This window comes from Engystomops pustulosus, chromosome 7 (assembly GCF_040894005.1).
Source record: "Engystomops pustulosus chromosome 7, aEngPut4.maternal, whole genome shotgun sequence".
Classification (NCBI taxonomy): Eukaryota; Metazoa; Chordata; class Amphibia; order Anura; family Leptodactylidae; genus Engystomops; species Engystomops pustulosus.
The window spans coordinates 6744843-6759913 of record NC_092417.1 but is presented as its reverse complement, the minus strand read 5'-3'; the positions used below and the strand labels follow the sequence as shown (position 1 = coordinate 6759913).

Genomic DNA, 15071 nt, shown 5'->3' with positions numbered 1-15071 from the left:
TTGTAATTTATGTTTGTATTATCATTTCGGTGATCAGTTTCTTTTTTTTTGGGGGGGGGGGGTAAAAATTCAATTATTTAGGAAAAATTTGAAAAAAAATGACAATTTTCAAATTTCAAATGTTCAAATGTTAGACACAAAGTGATACCACAATTTTTTTTTTGTAGAAACCTTTTGCCATTGGTCTTATTTTTATTTCCATAATTTGTTTTACATTTCCATTTTTTTTACGGATCTGAGAAGGTTTCAAGTTTTAGCAGCAACTTCTCAGATTTTCAAGAGATTTGAAAAATGTAAAGTTTTTTGTGACCAATTCAGTTTGGAAGTGCTCTATAAAGGCTTATGTACTATATACCCCCACAAGTAGCACCATTTTATCAACCTAACATCTCAAACTATTCAAATCAGCATTTGAGAAGTCTGTTAACCCTTTAAATCTTTCTCTGGAAGCATACGAAATGGATTGAAAATTTTGAAATTTCAATTTTTGAATAAGATTATTTTCATTTAGCCCTCGATTGGACACATTCAGAAGGAATTTGAGGTAAATATACATCCCAAAATTGTTGCCCTGCTTCTTCCGAGTATGGCAATACCAGACATGTGGATGTCAGCTGCTGTTTCTCCGCACAGCGATGTCCAGAACAGAGTTTGTACCATTGGGTTTTTGGAAGGCCAATTTGACTGCAAATATTTTGTGGTGCCACAGTGTACTTGAAGAGCCCCTGAAGTAACAGTATAATATAAAACTCCCAAAGATGTCACCATTTAGGAAACTAGACCCCTCAAAGAATTTATCTCAGGTTGGGGGTGAGCATTTTAACCACCAACATGCTGGCCAAAATCTAATGCAAAGTAAATGGTGCATAGTAAAAATTGCGTTTTTATCTCAAAAATGTCATTTTAGTGCCTAATATATTGTGCCCAAACCATGCCACTTTAGACAAACACCCCAAAAATCATTCTGCAGGTTGTCCCGAGTACGGCAATACCACACATGTGCCAATAATTGACAGGCTGGGAACACAGCAGGGCTGACAAGGGAAGGAGCAAAACTTTGCTTTTGCAGCTCCGTTTTTACATGTTTGGATTTAGAGGGTCATGTCATGTTGGCAGGTCCCGTGAGGTACCAGTGCAATAGAAACCCCCAAGAAATTATACCATTTTAGAAACTACACCCCTCATAGAATTTATCTTGGGGTGTGGTGAGCGTTTTAACCCCCAACATGATGGTCAAAATGTAATGCAAAGTACCGTATATACTTGAGTATAAGCTGGCCCGAGTATAAGCCGAGACCCCTAATTTTACCACCAAAACTGGGAAAAACTATTGATTCGAGTATAAGCCGAGGGTGGGAAATGCATTGGTCACAGACCCCCGCCCCCCCCCCCCCAGTATATAGTCAACCAGCCCCCTATAGTATGCAACCAGCCCAGCCTGCCCTTAGTAGTATACAGCCTGCCCCCAGTAGTATACAGCACTGCCCAGCCTGCCCCCAGTAGTATACAGCCTGCCCCCAGTAGTATACAGCCTGCCCCCAGTAGTATACAGCCTGCCCCCAGTAGTATACAGCTTGCCCCCAGTAGTATACAGCTTGCCCCCAGTAGTATACAGCCAGTCCCCAGTAGTATACAGCACAGCCTGCCCCCAGTAGTATACAGCACTGCCCCCAGTAGTATACAGCCTTCCCCCAGTGGTATACAGCACTGCCCCCAGTAGTATACAGCCTTCCCCCAGTAGTATACAGCCTTATAATAAACTTATATACTCACCCTCCGGTGGCCCCGATGTGCAGCGCTGCTCCCCCGATGTCCTCGCCGCTTGTCTTCAGGCTTCCGCGCCCGTCTTCTTTCTTCCGCTGGGCGCCGCCATTGCTCTCTCCCGGCCGGCGCCTAGTATGACGCGCTGCTGCTGACGTTATACTAGGCGCCGCCCGGGGGAAGAACATGGCGGCGCCCAGCAGAAGAAAGACTGGCGCGGAAGCCTGAAGACAAGCAGCGCGGACGCCTGAAGACAAACAATCGGGGGAGCAGCGCTGAACATCGGGGCCACCGGAGGGTGAGTATATAAGTTTATTATTTTATAAGTACTTTTTACTCTTTATAGAGGATATTGACACATTTTTTTGTGCTGAAAAACTCGGCTTATACACAAGTATATACGGTAAATGGTGCATATTAAAAATTGAGTTTGTATCTCAAAAATGTCATTTTAGCACCTAATATACTGGGGCAAATTTACTTACCCGGCCCATTCGCGATCCAGCGGCGCGTTCTCTGCGGTGGATTCGGGTCCGGCCGGGATTCATGAAGGCAGTTCTTCCGCCGTCCACCAGGTGGCGCTGCTGCGCTGAAAGTCATCTCATCGCGTCGGAATGCACCACCTCGGACCAGGTGAAGGTAAGCGCTCCCCAAGCGACACTTTTTCGGTTTTTAAATGCGGCGGTTTTTCCGAATACGTCGGGTTTTCGTTCGGCCACGCCCCCGAGTTCCGTCGCGCGCATGCCGGCGCCGATGCGCCACAATCCGATCGCGTGCGCCACAATCCCGGGGCAATTCAGGTACAATCGGCGCAAATCGGAAATATTCGGGTAACACGTCGGGAAACCGCGAATCGGGCCCTTAGTAAATGACCCCCACTGTGTCCAATTCATGTCACTTAAGACAAACACCACAAAAATAATTGTTTGGGTTGTTCCGAGTACCGCAATACCACACATGTGCCAAAAATTGACAGGCTGGGCACACGGCAGGGCTGAGAAGGGAAGGAGCGAAATTTTGCGTTTGGAGCACCCTTGTCACTAGACTGGTGTTGGGGTGCGCCAGTACCAGTACAATAGAAACCCCCAAAGTAGTGACCCCATTTTAGGAAAGGGCACCCTTCAAAGAATTTATCTAGGGTTGTATGAACATTTCAACCCCTGAGATGCTGGGTCAAATGTAACAGAAAATGGCAGTGTAAAAATTGCATTGTTTTCTCAGATGTGCCAAAGTAGGAAGAAATGTATTCAGCCCAACTCATCCCACTGTGGATAAACACCCCAAAAATCATTCAGTGGGTTACTTCAGGTATGGCAATGCCCCATGTGTAGCAATAGTCCACAGGCTGGGGACACAGCAGGCCAGAGAAGGGACAAGCAAAATCTAGCTTTGTTCCTCAATTCTTTGTTCCTCGATTCCTTTGAGAAAGCCTTATACTGAGACTATTCTGTTCTATCCATTGTGACCTCTGCTTCCTTTCCTGACCTCGGTTCTCTGCCGCCTGTCTTGACCTTCTGCGGCGACCCCGACTCCAATCTTGTGCCGCCTGTCCTGACCTGCCCCCTGATTAATACTCTGATTCTGCCTGTCATTTCTGTACCATGCCGTGGCCACTACCACAAGCAAGCAGCGCTTGTGGAGCGGCCTAGTGGTATCTGGTGAATACCGGAGTCTCCATTTCCAGGCACCGGCTTACATTATCACTCGCAAGGGTTCAGTGGGTCCACTAACCCCGATACAGACAGCCATATACTATGGGGCAGGGGCTGGCTATATACTAGGGGGAAGGGGCTGGATATATACTAGGGGGCAGGGGCTGGCTATATACTAGGGGGAAGGGGCTGGCATTTTACTGGGTTCAGAGCCTGGCTATTATACTAGGGGGCAGGCGGTAGCTATATACTAGGGGGCAGGGGCTGGGTATATACTAGGGGGCAGGTGCTGGCTATAAACTAGGAGGCAGGATATTATACTAGGGGGCAGATGCTGGCTATAAACTAGGGGGCAGGTGCTGGCTATACACTAGGGGGCTGCTGGCTGTATAATAGAGGGCAGGTGCTGGATATATACTAGGGGCAGGGGATGGGTATATACTAGGGGGCAGGTGCTGGCTTTATACTTGAGGGTCTGCTCTAACTATACACTTGGGGGGAGGTGCTGGCTATAAACTAGGGGGCTGCTGACTATATACTGGGTGCAGGACCTGGCTATAAACTACTGGGCAGGGGTATTATATTATGGGGCAAGCACTGGCTATATACTATGGGACAGGTGTTGGCTATATACTAGGGGACAGGCGCTTGCTATATACTAGGGGGAAGGCGCTTGCTATAGGGGGATGCTGGCTAAATATTAGGGGGCTGCTGGCTAAATACTAGGGGGCAGACACTGGCTATATACTAGGGACAGGTCCTGGCTATAAGCTAGGGGGCAGGTTCTGGCTATAAACTAGGGGGAAAGGGCTGGCTATATACTGGGTGCAGGCTCTGACTATAAATTATGGTATTATATTAGGGGGCAAGCATTGGCTATATACTAGGGGGCAGACGCTGGCTTTATTTTAGGGGCAGGGGCTGGCTATACACTAAGGGGCATGGGATGCTGGCTATAAACTAGGAGGCATGGGCTTATGGCTTTGTACTAGGGGGCATGGGTTACTGGCTATATACTAAGGTGCATGGTCTACTGGCTATATGCTAGGGGGTATGGGCTACTGGCTATATGCTAGGGGGTATGGGCTACTGGCTACATACTGGGGGCATGGGCTGGCTGGCTATATGCTAGGGGGTATGGGCTACTGGCTACATACTGGGGGCATGGGCTGGCTGGCTATATACTAGGGGCCATGGGATATTGCTATATACTAGGGGGCATGGGCTGCTGGCTATAGACTAGGGGGTATGGGTTTATGGCTATATACTAGGGAGCATGAGCTACTGGCTATATACGAGGGGGCAAGCACTGGCTTTATACTAGGGGCCAGGTGCTGGCTATATACTAGGGGGCATGGACTGGCTGGCTATTTACTATGGGGGCAGGCACTGGCTATATTTTCAGGGCAGGCTATATACTAGGGGGCATGGGCTGATGGGCTATATACTAGGGGGCATAGGCTGGCTATATACTAAGGGGCATAGGCTGGCAGGCTATATACTGGGGGGCAGGGACTCACTGGCTATATATTAGGGGACATGGGCTGATGGCTATATACTGGGAGTCAGTGGGCTGGCTAGCTTTATACTAGAGGGCATGGACTGGATGCCTATATACTGGGGGCATGGGAGGGCTGGCTGTATACTAGAGGGCATGGCCTGGATGTCTATATACAGGGGGCATGGTAGGGATGTTGATATACTGGGGGGGCAGGGGGCTGGCTAGCTATATACTAGAGGGCAGGGACTGGATGTCTATATACTGGGGACATGGTAGGGCTGGCTACATACTGGGTGAAGGCTGTGACCAATGCATTTCCCTTGGTTTATAATCAAGTCAATAGGTTTTCCCAGTTTTTTGTGTCAAAATTACGTACCTGGGCTACTGCCTATAGACTAGGGGGCATGGGCTATTGGCTATATACTGGGGGCATGGGCTGGTGGGGTATATACTAGGGGATATGGGTTTTTAGGCTATATACTAGGGGCCAGGGGCTGGCTAAAGATATATTCTAGGGGACATGGGCTGGCGGGCTATATACTAGGGGGCATGGGCTAGCTATATACTAGGGGGCATGGGCTAGCTATATACTAGGGGACATGGGCTAGCTATATACTAGAGGGCATGGACTGGATGTCTATATACTGGAGGCATAGGAGGGCTGGCTATATACACGGCTTAATTAATTAACCAGTTATTTAACTTACAGGTGTAGTTTTCTCTCAACTTTTTTTTTTTGCAATAATTTGCTGTTTGTTGCCTTAATGAAGCAACTTGTGTATATCCCCCTCCCCCACATGGGGTTATGCCGGGCAGGTTTGACCGATCAGTAGGAAGACAAGAGTGAATGAGGGCGACAACTCATGTAAAAAAATAATCAGAAGATGTGATCCAGCGCTCGGTTAAAATACTCCAATCCATTTTATTTACTTTTTTTTCCCTGCAATTTGTGCGTAAATAATTGCTTACCCACTTCCAGCGTTACCTCACGCTCTTAGTCATGGCTCCACCATATGTGTTTTAGAGGTACAAGTCATTGTTTGTAGGGCACAAACAAGGAATTCAGGGTCCAGCTTTGAAACCCAGTAGTTGTAGGGAGCTGTGTGATCATTTAGGACGATGGTATGGTCAGCTACGTACTCCCTCACCATCTTTCTGTAAAGATCAGCCCTACTCTGCCGAGACTGGGAACAGGTGACAGTGTCTTGCTGGGGTGACATAAAACTGGCAAAAGCCTTGTAAAGCGTACCCTTGCCAGTGCTGGACAAGCTGCCTGCTCGCCTACTCTCCCTCGCTACTTGTCCCGCAGAACTACGCACTCTGCCGCTAGCGCTGTCAGAAGGGAAATAGTGTTTCAGCTTGTGCACCAGGGCCTGCTGGTATTCATGCATTCTCACACTCCTTTCCTCTCCAGGGATGAGAGTGGCAAGATTTTGCTTGTACCGTGGGTCCAGGAGAGTGAATACCCAGTAATCGGTGCTGGAATAAATTCTTTGAACGCGAGGGTCACGGGATAGGCAGCCTAGCATGAAATCTGCCATATGTGCCAGAGTATCAACGCGCAAGAATTCACTCCCCTCACTGGCCTGACTCTCGATTTCCTCCTCCTCCAACTCCTCTTCTTCTGCCCATACACGCTGAACAGTGAAGGACTGAGCCAACATTCTCCTCCTCTTCCTCCTCATCCTCCTCCACCTCCTCCGATATGCGCCGAGAAACAGACCTGAGGGTGCTCTGGCTATCAACAAGGGAATCTTCTTCCCCCGTCTCTTGTGACGAGCGCAAAGCTTCCGACTTCATGCTGATCAGAGAGTTTTTCAACAGGCCAAGCAGCGGGATGGTGAGGCTGATGATGGCGGCATCGCCACTGACCATCTGTGTTGACTCCTCAAAGTTACTCAGCACCTGACAGATATCAGACATCCACGTCCACTCCTCATTGTAGACTTGAGGAAGCTGACTGACCTGACTACCAGTTCTGGTGGAAGTTGACATCTGGCAGTCTACAATCGCTCTGCGCTGCTGGTAAACTCTGGATAACATGGTTAATGTTGAATTCCACCTCGTGGGCACGTCGCACAACAGTCGGTGAGCGGGCAGTTGGAGGCGGCGCTGCGCTGCCCTGAAAGTGGCAGCATCTGTGCTGGACTTCCTGAAATGCGCACAGATGCGGCGCACCTTCGTGAGCAAATCAGACAGATTGGGGTATGTCTTGAGGAAACGCTGAACTATGAGATTGAACACATGGGCCAGGCATGGCACATGTGACAGTCTGTCGAGTTGCAGATTCGCCACCAGGTTACGGCCATTGTCACACACAACCATGCCTGGCTTCAGGTCCAGCGGTGCCAGCCACAGATCGGACTCGGGAAAGAGCTCAGAAGCAACCGGACAAGTGGTTTGTGACTCTGGGAAGGGTTCAGTAAACAGTTCCTCAGAGTATGCCGGATCAAATTCCAAATTTTCCTGGGAGGGGGCAGACTGGGGGGGGAGGAGGCTGAGGTGGAGGAGCGCTCACTTGGGTAACATGGGTGGACTGCGTGGAAGACTGACATTACCTGTTCGCACTGTTCTGGCCTCAACAGTGCTCTACCACGCGTCCCAGTAAGTTGAGACATGGAGCTAGGGAGTGTAGCTCTGCGGCATTCCCCTGCTCCTTCATCAGCAGGTAGTGTCTCACCCCGCCCAGGACCACGGCCTCTGACCCCTAAAGTAATTGGATGCCCACGCCCTCGTCCTCTACCCTTAGCCCTCGGGTTCAACATTTTCCAAATAAATGTCTTTTTTATAGACAAAAGAGAAATATAAACTGTAAAAATGTTTTTCGGTAATTTTTTTTTTTTATTGTTTTTTTTTAGGAATTATAGAAGAACAAAACGTGCAGAAGAAATCAGACAGCAACCTCAGAAGATGATTGCTATGGCTTGTTTCTAACCAACACACAATTTTCTGGAGACTAGCTTGCTAAACAGTAGCAGGCAGACTAAGCTAGATGAAATTGGATTTGCACCACTGACAGCACACAAAAGGATTTTGTGCTGTGACTTTCACTTTTGGGGAAAAAAAAAAAAAAAAAAAAAATCGGCAGACTGTGCCTAATCCAATCAAACCCCCAATAAATTGTCCCACTTAGCTCTTTGAAATGGATATGTGTGTCACTAAGAGCCAAAATTAACATTCGCAAGTCTCCCTGCAAATTCGTCACAATATGGTAGTAGCTGCACTACTAGTGCCAGCAAGCCCAGCCACAAGCAAACAAAAAAAATACGGTATTGTAGCCCTAACAAGGGCTGTTGGGTTCTTGTAGACTCACTCCTGCCTAACACTAATCTAATATAACAGCCTAACGCTATCCCTGCAGCAGCAGCAGCAGCTCTATCTGCCTCCATCCAGACAGGGCAGGGGCTAGTCTATTCCAGGGTCACCTGATCAGGCCAGCCAACCACTGCTATCGATGTGTAAGGGTACCATGTCATGCTGGGTGTAGTGCAGAGTCTCCTGGCTTGTGATTGGCTCTGTTTTTTGGCCACCAAAAATCAAAACGGCGGGAGATGCCATTTTCTCGAGCTGCCAAAATATTCGTCCGAAGAAACGAGCAGTTTCAAGTACGCTAATGCTCGCACGAGCATCAAGCTTGGACGAGTATGTTCGCTTATCTCTAGTGATGATATAGTGGTGTGGTGGTGTTATTCAGTCATGATGCAGTGGTAATGGTAGTGGTGTGGTGGTGTTATTCAGTCATGATGCAGTGGTAATGGTAGTGGTGTGGTGGTGTTATTCAGTCATGATGCAGTGGTGATGGTAGTGGTGTGGTGGTATTATTCAGTCATGATGCAGTGGTAGTGGTGTGGTGTGGTGGTATTATTCAGTCATGATGCAGTGGTAATGGTAGTGGTGTGGTGGTATTATTCAGTCATGATGCAGTGGTAATGGTAGTGGTATGGTGGTGTTATTCAGTCATGATGCAGTGGTAATGGTAGTGGTGTGGTGGTATTATTCAGTCATGATGCAGTGGTAATGGTAGTGGTGTGGTGGTATTAGTCAGTCATGATGCAATGGTAATGGTAGTGGTGTGGTGGTATTATTCAGTCATGATGCAGTGGTAATGGTAGTGGTGTGGTGGTATTAGTCAGTCATGATGCAGTGGTAATGGTAGTGGTGTGGTGGTATTATTCAGTCATGATGCAGTGGTAATGGTAGTGGTGTGGTGGTATTAGTCAGTCATGATGCAGTGGTAATGGTAGTGGTGTGGTGGTGTTATTCAGTCATGATGCAGTGGTAATGGTAGTGGTGTGGTGGTATTATTCAGTCATGATGCAGTGGTAATGGTAGTGGTGTGGTGGTGTTATTCAGTCATGATGCAGTGGTAATGGTAGTGGTGTGGTGGTATTATTCAGTCATGATGCAGTGGTAATGGTAGTGGTGTGGTGGTGTTATTCAGTCATGATGCAGTGGTAATGGTAGTGGTGTGGTGGTGTTATTCAGTCATGATGCAGTGGTAATGGTAGTGGTGTGGTGGTATTATTCAGTCATGCTGCAGTGGTAATGGTAGTGGTGTGGTGGTATTATTCAGTCATGATGCAGTGGTAATGTTAGTGGTGTGGTGGTATTATTCAGTCATGATGCAGTGGTAATGGTAGTGGTGTGGTGGTATTATTCAGTCATGATGCAGTGGTAATGGTAGTGGTGTGGTGGTATTATTCAGTCATGATGCAGTGGTAATGGTAGTGGTGTGGTGGTATTATTCAGTCATGATGCAGTGGTAATGGTAGTGGTGTGGTGGTATTATTCAGTCATGATGCAGTAGTAATGGTAGTGGTGGTATTATTCAGTCATGATGCAGTGGTAATGGTAGTGGTGTGGTTGTATTATTCAGTCATGTTGCAGTGGTAATGATAGTGGTTTGGTGGTATTATTCAGTCATGATTCAGTGGTAGTGATGTGTTGGTATTATTCAGTCATGATGTAGTTGTAATGGTAGAGGTGTGGTTGTATTATTCAGCCATGATGCAGTAGTAATGGTAGTGATGTGGTGGTATTATTCAGTCATGATGCAGTGGTAATGGTAGTGGTGGTTTTATTCAGTCATGATGCAGTGGTAATGGTAGCGGTGTGGTGGAATTATTCAGTCATGATGCAGTGGTAGTGGTGTGGTGGTATTATTCAGTCATGATGCAGTGGTAATGGTAGTGGTGTGGTGGTATTATTCAGTCATGATGCAATGGTAATGGTAGCGGTGTGGTGGTATTATTCAGTCATGATGCAGTGGTAATGGTAGCGGTGTGGTGGTATTATTCAGTCATGATGCAGTGGTAATGGTAGTGGTGTGGTGGTATTATTCAGTCATGATGCAGTGGTAGTGGTGTGGTGGTATTATTCAGTCATGATGCAGTGGTAATGATAGTGGTTTGGTGGTATTATTCAGTCATGATGCAGTGGTAGTGATGTGTTGGTATTATTCAGTCATGATGTAGTGGTAATGGTAGAGGTGTGGTTGTATTATTCAGCCATGATGCAGTAGTAATGGTAGTGGTGTGGTGGTATTATTCAGTCATGATGCAGTGGTAATGGTAGTGGTGTGGTGGTATTATTCAGACATGATGCAGTGGTAATGGTAGTGGTGTGGTGGTATTATTCAGTCATGATGCAGTGGTAGTGGTGTGGTGGTATTATTTAGTCATGATGCAGTAGTAATGGTAGTGGTGTGGTGGTATTATTCAGTCATGATGCAGTGGTAGTATTATTCAGTCATGATGCAGTGGTAATGGTAGTGGTGTGGTGGTGTTATTCAGTCATGATGCAGTGGTAATGGTAGTGGTGTGGTGGTATTATTCAGTCATGATGCAGTGGTAATGGTAGTGGTGTGGTGGTATTATTCAGTCATGATGCAGTGGTAATGGTAGTGGTGTGGTGGTGTTATTCAGTCATGATGCAGTGGTGATGGTAGTGGTGTGGTGGTATTATTCAGTCATGATGCAGTGGTAATGATAGTGGTTTGGTGGTATTATTCAGTCATGATTCAGTGGTAGTGATGTGTTGGTATTATTCAGTCATGATGTAGTGGTAATGGTAGAGGTGTGGTTGTATTATTCAGCCATGATGCAGTAGTAATGGTAGTGGTGTGGTGGTATTATTCAGTCATGATGCAGTGGTAATGGTAGTGGTGGTATTATTCAGTCATGATGCAGTGGTAATGGTAGTGGTGTGGTGGTATTATTCAGTCATGATGCAATGGTAATGGTAGCGGTGTGGTGGTATTATTCAGTCATGATGCAGTGGTAATGGTAGCGGTGTGGTGGTATTATTCAGTCATGATGCAGTGGTAATGGTAGTGGTGTGGTGGTATTATTCAGTCATGATGCAGTGGTAGTGGTGTGGTGGTATTATTCAGTCATGATGCAGTGGTAATGATAGTGGTTTGGTGGTATTATTCAGTCATGATGCAGTGGTAGTGATGTGTTGGTATTATTCAGTCATGATGTAGTGGTAATGGTAGAGGTGTGGTTGTATTATTCAGCCATGATGCAGTAGTAATGGTAGTGGTGTGGTGGTATTATTCAGTCATGATGCAGTGGTAGTGGTGTGGTGGTATTATTCAGTCATGATGCAGTAGTAATGGTAGTGGTGTGGTGGTATTATTCAGTCATGATGCAGTGGTAGTGGTAGTATTATTCAGTCATGATGCAGTGGTAATGGTAGTGGTGTGGTGGTGTTATTCAGTCATGATGCAGTGGTAATGGTAGTGGTGTGGTGGTATTATTCAGTCATGATGCAGTGGTAATGGTAGTGGTGTGGTGGTGTTATTCAGTCATGATGCAGTGGTAATGGTAGTGGTGTGGTGGTATTATTCAGTCATGATGCAGTGGTAATGGTAGTGGTGTGGTGGTATTATTCAGTCATGATGCAGTGGTAATGGTAGTGGTGTGGTGGTATTATTCAGTCATGATGCAGTGGTAATGGTAGTGGTGTGGTGGTATTATTCAGTCATGATGCAGTAGTAATGGTAGTGGTGGTATTATTCAGTCATGATGCAGTGGTAATGGTAGTGGTGTGGTTGTATTATTCAGTCATGATGCAGTGGTAATGATAGTGGTTTGGTGGTATTATTCAGTCATGATTCAGTGGTAGTGATGTGTTGGTATTATTCAGTCATGATGTAGTGGTAATGGTAGTGGTGTGGTGGTATTATTCAGCCATGATGCAGTAGTAATGGTAGTGGTGTGGTGGTATTATTCAGTCATGATGCAGTGGTAATGGTAGTGGTGGTATTATTCAGTCATGATGCAGTGGTAATGGTAGTGGTGTGGTGGTATTATTCAGTCATGATGCAATGGTAATGGTAGCGGTGTGGTGGTATTATTCAGTCATGATGCAGTGGTAATGGTAGCGGTGTGGTGGTATTATTCAGTCATGATGCAGTGGTAATGGTAGTTGTGTGGTGGTATTATTCAGTCATGATGCAGTGGTAGTGGTATGGTGGTATTATTCAGTCATGATGCAGTGGTAATGATAGTGGTTTGGTGGTATTATTCAGTCATGATGCAGTGGTAGTGATGTGTTGGTATTATTCAGTCATGATTTAGTGGTAATGGTAGAGGTGTGGTTGTATTATTCAGCCATGATGCAGTGGTAGTGGTGTGGTGGTATTATTCAGTCATGATGCAGTAGTAATGGTAGTGGTGTGGTGGTATTATTCAGTCATGATGCAGTGGTAATGGTAGTGGTGTGGTGGTGTTATTCAGTCATGATGCAGTGGTAATGGTAGTGGTGGTGTGGTGGTATTATTCAGTCATGATGCAGTGGTAGTGGTGTGGTGGTATTATTCAGTCATGATGCAGTAGTAATGGTAGTGGTGTGGTGGTATTATTCAGTCATGATGCAGTGGTAATGGTAGTGGTGTGGTTGTATTATTCAGCCATGATGCAGTAGTAATGGTAGTGGTGTGGTGGTATTATTCAGTCATGATGCAGTGGTAGTGGTGTGGTGGTATTATTCAGTCATGATGCAGTAGTAATGGTAGTGGTGTGGTGGTATTATTCAGTCATGATGCAGTGGTAGTGGTAGTATTATTCAGTCATGATGCAGTGGTAATGGTAGTGGTGTGGTGGTGTTATTCAGTCATGATGCAGTGGTAATGGTAGTGGTGTGGTGGTATTATTCAGTCATGATGCAGTGGTAATGGTAGTGGTGTGGTGGTGTTATTCAGTCATGATGCAGTGGTAATGGTAGTGGTGTGGTGGTATTATTCAGTCATGATGCAGTGGTAATGGTAGTGGTGTGGTGGTATTATTCAGTCATGATACAGTGGTAGTGGTGTGGTGGTATTATTCAGTCATGATGCAGTAGTAATGGTAGTGGTGTGGTGGTGTTATTCAGTCATGATGCAGTGGTAATGGTAGTGGTGTGGTGGTATTATTCAGTCATGATGCAGTGGTAATGGTAGTGGTGTGGTGGTATTATTCAGTCATGATGCAGTGGTAATGGTAGTGGTGTGGTGGTATTATTCAGTCATGATGCAGTGGTAATGGTAGTGGTGTGGTGGTATTATTCAGTCATGATGCAGTAGTAATGGTAGTGGTGGTATTATTCAGTCATGATGCAGTGGTAATGGTAGTGGTGTGGTTGTATTATTCAGTCATGATGCAGTGGTAATGATAGTGGTTTGGTGGTATTATTCAGTCATGATTCAGTGGTAGTGGTGTGGTGGTATTATTCAGTCATGATGCAGTGGTAATGGTAGTGGTGTGGTGGTATTATTCAGTCATGATACAGTGGTAGTGGTGTGGTGGTATTATTCAGCCATGATGCAGTAGTAATGGTAGTGGTGTGGTGGTATTATTCAGTCATGATGCAGTGGTAATGGTAGTGGTGGTATTATTCAGTCATGATGCAGTGGTAATGGTAGTGGTGTGGTGGTATTATTCAGTCATGATGCAATGGTAATGGTAGCGGTGTGGTGGTATTATTCAGTCATGATGCAGTGGTAATGGTAGCGGTGTGGTGGTATTATTCAGTCATGATGCAGTGGTAATGGTAGTTGTGTGGTGGTATTATTCAGTCATGATGCAGTGGTAGTGGTATGGTGGTATTATTCAGTCATGATGCAGTGGTAATGATAGTGGTTTGGTGGTATTATTCAGTCATGATGCAGTGGTAGTGATGTGTTGGTATTATTCAGTCATGATGTAGTGGTAATGGTAGAGGTGTGGTTGTATTATTCAGCCATGATGCAGTAGTAATAGTAGTGGTGTGGTGGTATTATTCAGTCATGATGCAGTGGTAGTGGTGTGGTGGTATTATTCAGTCATGATACAGTGGTAGTGGTGTGGTGGTATTATTCAGTCATGATGCAGTAGTAATGGTAGTGGTGTGGTGGTATTATTCAGTCATGATGCAGTGGTAATGGTAGTGGTGTGGTGGTGTTATTCAGTCATGATGCAGTGGTAATGGTAGTGGTGTGGTGGTATTATTCAGTCATGATGCAGTGGTAATGGTAGTGGTGGTATTATTCAGTCATGATGCAGTGGTAATGGTAGTGGTGTGGTGGTGGTATTCAGTCATGATGCAGTGGTAATGGTAGTGGTGTGGTGGTATTATTCAGTCATGATGCAGTGGTAATGGTAGTGGTGTGGTGGTGTTATTCAGTCATGATGCAGTGGTAGTGGTGTGGTGGTGTTATTCAGTCATGATGCAGTGGTAGTGGTGTGGTGGTATTATTCAGTCAGGATGCAGTGGTAATGGTAGTGGTGTGGTGGTATTATTCAGTCATGATGCAGTGGTAATGGTAGTGGTGTGGTGGTATTATTCAGTCATGATGCAGTGGTAATGGTAGTGGTGTGGTGGTATTATTCAGTCAGGATACAATGGTAGTGGTGTGGTGGTATTATTCAGTCATGATTCAGTGGTAGTGGTGTGGTGGTATTATTCAGTCATGATGCAGTGGTAATGGTAGTGGTGTGGTGGTATTATTCAGTCATGATACAATGGTAGTGGTGTGGTGGTATTATTCAGTCATGATGCAGTGGTAATGGTAGTGGTGGTGTTATTCAGTCATGATGCAGTGGTAATGGTAGTGGTGGTGTTATTCAGTCATGTTGCAGTGGTAATGGTAGTGGTGTGGTGGTATTATTCAGTCATGATGCAGTGGTAATGGTAGT

At 45.9% G+C, this 15071-nt stretch overlaps 1 long non-coding RNA gene across 1 annotated transcript in view; it reads left to right on the top strand.

Moving 5' to 3' along the window:
- Positions 1-8112, top strand: part of LOC140068647 (uncharacterized) — a 63572-nt gene extending 55460 nt beyond the window's left edge. The window contains exon 3 of the long non-coding RNA XR_011848509.1: positions 7773-8112. This is a non-coding gene — a long non-coding RNA (uncharacterized lncRNA). The remainder of the gene's footprint in view (positions 1-7772) is intronic.
- The last annotated feature ends 6959 nt before the right edge of the window (positions 8113-15071 follow it).